Genomic DNA, 10,063 nt, shown 5'->3' with positions numbered 1-10,063 from the left:
TAAACAGGAATTTAAATCTAACAAACCCTATAAATTGCCACCTAAACTAAGATCATCTGCCCCCTTTGATTATCCCTTTANATTTGTTTCCGCTGTGCATATTGGTTGTTGTTGGTGATGTGCGTGGTCTTTCACTTCAATCTTTTACCTTAAAAAGACCACACAATGGCTGCAAGTGCACAGCTAATCAGTAGTAGTATTTAAGGATCNACTGTAAAGTTCTGAAACTTTCCTAAAACGTATTTTCCTTGTCTTTTGGTCATTTTTGTNTGCTAGGACTCAATAAAAATGGGGGTTTTAGTTGTCACGGTTGTAGCAAGCAAATGAACGTAAATAAAATGCAAGAAAAAATAATAAAACAAGCGTTGGGCATCAAGGGGAATCGCATGGGTTCAANGTTTAATGATGAATGGTGGTTTGGTTGGTTTAATTAAGTAGTATGGGATGCTTTATTATATGTTGTTATTATTTAAAAAAAAAAGGTCGGGTTGTGTCAATTTCTATGGTGTTTTGCAACATATATTAGAAGTTGAATATCCAGGCCTTTTGAATCTGAGATGCGTACTTTTCAAGTGTAACTGGTATGATCCATCGCCCCGAGTAAGCGTGCGAGTAAATAATTGGGAAGTTGTCGTATGCAAAATTTGAACCTTTCATCCTAGCATCACAAGCACAGCAAGTGAGCTTTCTTTCCTATCCTCGTTTGAGGCCAAGACGTGAAATGTGGTTATCAGTCATCAAAGTTAATCCTCGAGACCGTATAATCGGGTTAGTTGATGATCAAGTCGTGTTGCAAAAAGAAAGAGTAGATGAAATTTTCATTCCAAACATATCAACAGAAGATGTTATCCACATTGATCCACAAAACCGACAAGTAGAAGATGTTGGTGATGTCTCTCAAGAAGAGGTTGAATTATACGAATTCGAAGAGCCCGATGTTGGAGTAGATTCTAATGATTATAACGTACTTTCTAGTAATTCAGAAAATGAATCTGATTGAGTAATTCTAGTTTTTGTTTCTTTTTTAGGACTAGGTAAATTTTTATTACCCGATGATAAAGTAGATTCTAATGAGGATAATGAACTTTATAATGAATCATTAAAATGAATCTGAATAATTATATAGATTTTACCTTTTTCTCCCATAATTATATAAATTTTATGATGGTATTGCTAGGTAATTGCGAGGTCTAGATCATTTGTGAGGCAATTGAGAAAAAGTTGAAGGAGCGGATGTGTGATCAAGTGAGCCGGTGGAAGGGAAAGTGGAGGGATAATGGTGATAATGTAAAGCCGCGATGGATTGATCCTCAAGTTTGGGCTAAACTTGTTCAGTGTTGGCATGGTCCCAAATCAGAAGTAAAGAGTATGAATGGTCGTAATGTCTGATATCATGATCATGATGGCATTNCTAAACCCTAGACTTAGAAGAGTATTTATAGAGTTTTGTCTAGGTTTAGGGTTTTGTAAGGGTAGAAACGTCTTTTCCTTTTAAGTGCATGGCAAGGGGCGGCGTATGAAGCTTCTAGAACGTGGTGAAGACTTGGACTGGGCCGCCGTGGTGGTTGCTGGTCAGGCCTCCAATAAAAAGCCCATTGGCTTGATGGTTCTCCTTACGTCGGTTTGTAACACGTCTCGATAAATCAGGCATAACTTCCTGATGAGTGAATGGATTGACTTGATTTCACTTCGAGGAGAAAGATGACTCTTTCAAATTTCCATAGACACCAAGTACGTCGAAATGTGAGTTCTGAAAGTTCTTCAAACGTTGCCCGTACTGTAAAGTTCTGAAACTTTCCTAAAACGTATTTTCCTTGTCTTTTGGTCATTTTTGTTATAAAACCTGTAAAACCTTCTTGAAACCTAAAATACTTGATAATAGACAATAAAGCATTGGAATCATACTAAACTCTTCCTAAATGCATACTAAAACTATAGCTAAAATGGGTAAAATAATGATGTTATCAGTTGGTTTAATGATGAATGGTGGTTTGGTTGGTTTAATTAAGTAGTATGGGATGCTTTATTATATGTTGTTATTATTTAAAAAAAAAAGGTCGGGTTGTGTCAATTTCTATGGTGTTTTGCAACATATATTAGAAGTTGAATATCCAGGCCTTTTGAATCTGAGATGCGTACTTTTCAAGTGTAACTGGTATGATCCATCGCCCCGAGTAAGCGTGCGAGTAAATAATTGGGAAGTTGTCGTATGCAAAATTTGAACCTTTCATCCTAGCATCACAAGCACAGCAAGTGAGCTTTCTTTCCTATCCTCGTTTGAGGCCAAGACGTGAAATGTGGTTATCAGTCATCAAAGTTAATCCTCGAGACCGTATAATCGGGTTAGTTGATGATCAAGTCGTGTTGCAAAAAGAAAGAGTAGATGAAATTTTCATTCCAAACATATCAACAGAAGATGTTATCCACATTGATCCACAAAACCGACAAGTAGAANCCCTGACAAGGACTGAACATGGCTGCAATCCAACCATACCAAAGACATGAGGCTCCAATCTTGTAACGCCTGGACCGCCACCTCTTAGTGGGCCCCATGTCCAATCCCAGTCCATAGGCCCACCTTTCTTAATGGGCCTCACGTCCTCTCACTAGGCCCGCGAGCTCATCCAAATCTGATGGCCGGTTTGCAACGTCTGGGAGGCTCTAAAGACTTGTTACCGTCCCTACAAATCACCACATGATTTTTCCCTGTGTTTTGTCTTCACTCGCACAGTTCCGACAGTCACTTCCCGGAAGGTCACCCATCCTGAGACTACTCCAGCTCAAGCACGCTTAACTCTAGAGTTCTCTCAGGACCCTTGACCGAAAAGATAAGTGCACTTTGGTGACATAGGTGGCCAAATCAATTCTTTTAAACCTCTCCGCAAGTCTCTGAAACTGGAGTGTCACAAATCCAACCATACCTAAGACAAGAGACGACACTGGTAATGTCACTGGCATCGGCATAGACACAGGAACCGGAACCGGAGTTCCCTCTATATCACAATCTTTTTAAGTTTTAATTTGTTTTTTAGAACATGGTTTCTGTCTGAGACAATTTTTTGTTTGTAATCAAAAATTTATAATCTATTTATATATATGTTTGACTTTTTTTTCTTTTCGATTTTGACTATGTTCTATTTATAAAAAATATTGTTAAAATATAAAAATATATATATCAAAATGAAAAATTTAAATATCAGAATAAAATAAAAAAGCCAAAATCTGAAGCAATTTTATGCTACAGATTTGCGATGAATGCAAAATTGCTACTACTTTACGCAGAAAACATGTTACTGGGCAATGTTTTTAAAACCAGACCGAAAGATGAACCAGAAGTCTTTCGGACCGGTTGAACCATGGGTCAACTAGTTTATTGGTTTGTTTACATTTTATAAATATAACATCTACTTTTTTATAAATATATGAACAAAACATACAAAATGAAGTACTAAACAACTAAAAATAAACTTTTAAATGTTTAGATAAAATAACTAGGTGATTTTTCTATAAATAACAAAATTAATTTTAATTTGGTTTGAGTTTGAAGTGTGAAAAAAATAAAATATTTTAATTTGATATTGACCGTTGGTCCGACCCGCCGGTTCAACCATCGGTTCATGAGTTTTTAGTGGGTTTTCCAATTTTTTACGGGTTTTAGTTGTCCGATTTTTAGAGGTAATCCAGACCGGAATGTCTACCAGATCGCGGTTGGACCGGTCCAACCGATCGGTCCTGTCCAGGTTTAAAAACATTGTTACTGGGTTTATGATATTATTAATAATTTACAATGGCAAAAATGTCGCAATTCTAGTTTTTGTTTCTTTTTTAGGACTAGGTAAATTTTTATTACCCGATGATAAAGTAGATTCTAATGAGGATAATGAACTTTATAATGAATCATAAAATGAATCTGAATAATTATATAGATTTTACCTTTTTCTCCCATAATTATATAAATTTTATGATGGTATTGCTACGTAATTGCGAGGTCTAGATCATTTGTGAGGCAATTGAGAAAAAGTTGAAGGAGCGGATGTGTGATCAAGTGAGCCGGTGGAAGGGAAAGTGGAGGGATAATGGTGATAATGTAAAGCCGCGATGGATTGATCCTCAAGTTTGGGCTGAACTTGTTCAGTGTTGGCATGGTCCCAAATCAGAAGTAAAGAGTATCAATGGTCGTAATGTCTGATATCATGATCATGATGGCATTGACATACATAAACACCGCTCAGGCCAGACCTCTTTTAAAGCTCGTGCTAGAAAACTTGTAAGTTTCTGGATTCTAACAACTACTTCTGAATTCTAACAATTACTTCTTTACGACTCCTTTTTCTCAATAATAACCTTTGTCCTTTGTTTTAGTCTGAGCGGACTGGTGAAAGCACTCCGGATTACCTACATATCCTAGAAGAGACTCACAGAAAACCCGATGGGAGTTTTGTTGATGGAAAGTCGGAGTCCATCTACAATGATGTGTCATCAAAGATACAAGAGGTTGAGTCTTAACTTTGTTCAGGGGATAACATGGAGAGTTCTGCTTATGGTGGGTTGTCTATTCATAGCAAGAACAAAATTTATGTTGAGGTAAACTTCTAATTCTTTGTGTTATTGCCTTATTGTGTTGTGTTTTTTGGATGTTATAAGTTTATGTCGAGGTAAGTTTGTCTTGTGTTTTTGTTGGATGCTATAAGTGTATTGTGTTAGTTTGTGTTGTTGTTTTCTGTTTGTCATATGATATGCTAAGGATTTGTCTAAATTTGTGTTTTTGGTGGTGCATTTGTAGGATATGCTACATTTGTGTTGTTGTGTCTGTTCTAGGATATGATAAGTTTGCATTGTTGAATGTGCTAAGGATTGGTCTAATTTTGTGTTGTTGAATGTGCATTTGTAGGATATGCTAAATTTGTGTTGTTATGTCTATTCTAGGATCCGAAGCTTGTATGTTAGTTGTTGGGTCTTTCTTTCATATGACTATGTATGACTATGAAAGTAATTGTTTGATTCTACTGCTGACAAGTTGCTCCAAAGAAGAAAAACAGAGTTTATGGAGTTGGTTCTTTGTAAAGTGAAGCATCTTCAGCCCATTATGGTCTATCACCTCCGCCTACTGATGATCCGGTTGTTCAGAAGCTTGCTGTCGCTGAAGCTACTTGCAACTCAAGCCATTATTCTGGCAACTCAAGCCACTCAACTACAAGACAATACAGAAAAAATGCATAGCTATGATGCATACTTTGACTATCTTGCTGGGAAGGATCCTGAATTTGGGCTAAGTTTGGAAGGAGAACCCTGACAAGGACTGAACATGGCTGCAATCCAACCATACCAAAGACATGAGGCTCCAATCTTGTAACGCCTGGACCGCCACCTCTTAGTGGGCCCCATGTCCAATCCCAGTCCATAGGCCCACCTTTCTTAATGGGCCTCACGTCCTCTCACTAGGCCCGCGAGCTCATCCAAATCTGATGGCCGGTTTGCAACGTCTGGGAGGCTCTAAAGACTTGTTACCGTCCCTACAAATCACCACATGATTTTTCCCTGTGTTTTGTCTTCACTCGCACAGTTCCGACAGTCACTTCCCGGAAGGTCACCCATCCTGAGACTACTCCAGCTCAAGCACGCTTAACTCTAGAGTTCTCTCAGGACCCTTGACCGAAAAGATAAGTGCACTTTGGTGACATAGGTGGCCAAATCAATTCTTTTAAACCTCTCCGCAAGTCTCTGAAACTGGAGTGTCACAAATCCAACCATACCTAAGACAAGAGACGACACTGGTAATGTCACTGGCATCGGCATAGACACAGGAACCGGAACCGGAGTTCCCTCTATATCACAATCTTTTTAAGTTTTAATTTGTTTTTTAGAACATGGTTTCTGTCTGAGACAATTTTTTGTTTGTAATCAAAAATTTATAATCTATTTATATATATGTTTGACTTTTTTTTCTTTTCGATTTTGACTATGTTCTAGTTATAAAAAATATTGTTAAAATATAAAAATATATATATCAAAATGAAAAATTTAAATATCAGAATAAAATAAAAAAGCCAAAATCTGAAGCAATTTTATGCTACAGATTTGCGATGAATGCAAAATTGCTACTACTTTACGCAGAAAACATGTTACTGGGCAATGTTTTTAAAACCAGACCGAAAGATGAACCAGAAGTCTTTCGGACCGGTTGAACCATGGGTCAACTAGTTTATTGGTTTGTTTACATTTTATAAATATAACATCTACTTTTTTATAAATATATGAACAAAACATACAAAATGAAGTACTAAACAACTAAAATTAAACTTTTAAATGTTTAGATAAAATAACTAGGTGATTTTTCTATAAATAACAAAATTAATTTTAATTTGGTTTGAGTTTGAAGTGTGAAAAAAATAAAATATTTTAATTTGATATTGACCGTTGGTCCGACCCGCCGGTTCAACCATCGGTTCATGAGTTTTTAGTGGGTTTTCCAATTTTTTACGGGTTTTAGTTGTCCGATTTTTAGAGGTAATCCAGACCGGAATGTCTACCAGATCGCGGTTGGACCGGTCCAACCGATCGGTCCTGTCCAGGTTTAAAAACATTGTTACTGGGTTTATGATATTATTAATAATTTACAATGGCAAAAATGTCGCAATTCTAGTTTTTGTTTCTTTTTTAGGACTAGGTAAATTTTTATTACCCGATGATAAAGTAGATTCTAATGAGGATAATGAACTTTATAATGAATCATAAAATGAATCTGAATAATTATATAGATTTTACCTTTTTCTCCCATAATTATATAAATTTTATGATGGTATTGCTACGTAATTGCGAGGTCTAGATCATTTGTGAGGCAATTGAGAAAAAGTTGAAGGAGCGGATGTGTGATCAAGTGAGCCGGTGGAAGGGAAAGTGGAGGGATAATGGTGATAATGTAAAGCCGCGATGGATTGATCCTCAAGTTTGGGCTGAACTTGTTCAGTGTTGGCATGGTCCCAAATCAGAAGTAAAGAGTATCAATGGTCGTAATGTCTGATATCATGATCATGATGGCATTGACATACATAAACACCGCTCAGGCCAGACCTCTTTTAAAGCTCGTGCTAGAAAACTTGTAAGTTTCTGGATTCTAACAACTACTTCTGAATTCTAACAATTACTTCTTTACGACTCCTTTTTCTCAATAATAACCTTTGTCCTTTGTTTTAGTCTGAGCGGACTGGTGAAAGCACTCCGGATTACCTACATATCCTAGAAGAGACTCACAGAAAACCCGATGGGAGTTTTGTTGATGGAAAGTCGGAGTCCATCTACAATGATGTGTCATCAAAGATACAAGAGGTTGAGTCTTAACTTTGTTCAGGGGATAACATGGAGAGTTCTGCTTATGGTGGGTTGTCTATTCATAGCAAGAACAAAATTTATGTTGAGGTAAACTTCTAATTCTTTGTGTTATTGCCTTATTGTGTTGTGTTTTTTGGATGTTATAAGTTTATGTCGAGGTAAGTTTGTCTTGTGTTTTTGTTGGATGCTATAAGTGTATTGTGTTAGTTTGTGTTGTTGTTTTCTGTTTGTCATATGATATGCTAAGGATTTGTCTAAATTTGTGTTTTTGGTGGTGCATTTATAGGATATGCTACATTTGTGTTGTTGTGTCTGTTCTAGGATATGATAAGTTTGCATTGTTGAATGTGCTAAGGATTGGTCTAATTTTGTGTTGTTGAATGTGCATTTGTAGGATATGCTAAATTTGTGTTGTTATGTCTATTCTAGGATCCGAAGCTTGTATGTTAGTTGTTGGGTCTTTCTTTCATATGACTATGTATGACTATGAAAGTAATTGTTTGATTCTACTGCTGACAAGTTGCTCCAAAGAAGAAAAACAGAGTTTATGGAGTTGGTTCTTTGTAAAGTGAAGCATCTTCAGCCCATTATGGTCTATCACCTCCGCCTACTGATGATCCGGTTGTTCAGAAGCTTGCTGTCGCTGAAGCTACTTGCAACTCAAGCCATTATTCTGGCAACTCAAGCCACTCAACTACAAGACAATACAGAAAAAATGCATAGCTATGATGCATACTTTGACTATCTTGCTGGGAAGGATCCTGAATTTGGGCTAAGTTTGGAAGGAGAACCCTGACAAGGACTGAACATGGCTGCAATCCAACCATACCAAAGACATGAGGCTCCAATCTTGTAACGCCTGGACCGCCACCTCTTAGTGGGCCCCATGTCCAATCCCAGTCCATAGGCCCACCTTTCTTAATGGGCCTCACGTCCTCTCACTAGGCCCGCGAGCTCATCCAAATCTGATGGCCGGTTTGCAACGTCTGGGAGGCTCTAAAGACTTGTTACCGTCCCTACAAATCACCACATGATTTTTCCCTGTGTTTTGTCTTCACTCGCACAGTTCCGACAGTCACTTCCCGGAAGGTCACCCATCCTGAGACTACTCCAGCTCAAGCACGCTTAACTCTAGAGTTCTCTCAGGACCCTTGACCGAAAAGATAAGTGCACTTTGGTGACATAGGTGGCCAAATCAATTCTTTTAAACCTCTCCGCAAGTCTCTGAAACTGGAGTGTCACAAATCCAACCATACCTAAGACAAGAGACGACACTGGTAATGTCACTGGCATCGGCATAGACACAGGAACCGGAACCGGAGTTCCCTCTATATCACAATCTTTTTAAGTTTTAATTTGTTTTTTAGAACATGGTTTCTGTCTGAGACAATTTTTTGTTTGTAATCAAAAATTTATAATCTATTTATATATATGTTTGACTTTTTTTTCTTTTCGATTTTGACTATGTTCTATTTATAAAAAATATTGTTAAAATATAAAAATATATATATCAAAATGAAAAATTTAAATATCAGAATAAAATAAAAAAGCCAAAATCTGAAGCAATTTTATGCTACAGATTTGCGATGAATGCAAAATTGCTACTACTTTACGCAGAAAACATGTTACTGGGCAATGTTTTTAAAACCAGACCGAAAGATGAACCAGAAGTCTTTCGGACCGGTTGAACCATGGGTCAACTAGTTTATTGGTTTGTTTACATTTTATAAATATAACATCTACTTTTTTATAAATATATGAACAAAACATACAAAATGAAGTACTAAACAACTAAAAATAAACTTTTAAATGTTTAGATAAAATAACTAGGTGATTTTTCTATAAATAACAAAATTAATTTTAATTTGGTTTGAGTTTGAAGTGTGAAAAAAATAAAATATTTTAATTTGATATTGACCGTTGGTCCGACCCGCCGGTTCAACCATCGGTTCATGAGTTTTTAGTGGGTTTTCCAATTTTTTACGGGTTTTAGTTGTCCGATTTTTAGAGGTAATCCAGACCGGAATGTCTACCAGATCGCGGTTGGACCGGTCCAACCGATCGGTCCTGTCCAGGTTTAAAAACATTGTTACTGGGTTTATGATATTATTAATAATTTACAATGGCAAAAATGTCGCAATAGTCTTGCAAATTTGCGAGGGATTTACTACGACAAACTTTGCAAAAAAGTTACGATAAATAATGTACATCGCAATTTGCGTGCTCGTTACGAGGGAAATATATTCGTCGTACATATTACTAGGGAAGTGCTACGTTTTTCAATTTGTGAGACACGAACGTTCCTCGCAAATCCGTCACTATTACCGTTTTGCGAGGGATGAGCGACAAATCTTGCTTACGACAAATCTTGCCATCGCAATAGGCATGTTTTTTTGTAGTGTTCCTTCCCAATAATTAAAATCGTAATTCACATGCACATTACGAGTAGAATTGTTTTTATATTTTTTTAATTAGAATTGAGTATAGAATATAGTTTATAGATTGAAGAAAATAAAAATCAAATTCTGCAATTAAAACTGCAGAGGCATTGCTTGCTCGAGGGCATGCACCCGGCGCCTATTCCATTCTTGTGCTTCGAACAGCATAGATCAACACACAATTTGGCTTCACATGGTCCTTGTAATTGAATATATTCATGACATACTTCTTGTCCTTGCGTCTCCTTTACCACCAGCGGCCCTAAAACAAACATTTAAATATACTCAAATTTTCT

This window comes from Camelina sativa, chromosome 7 (genome assembly GCF_000633955.1).
Source record: "Camelina sativa cultivar DH55 chromosome 7, Cs, whole genome shotgun sequence".
Taxonomy (NCBI): Eukaryota; Viridiplantae; Streptophyta; class Magnoliopsida; order Brassicales; family Brassicaceae; genus Camelina; species Camelina sativa.
This window is presented reverse-complemented; position numbering follows the sequence as displayed.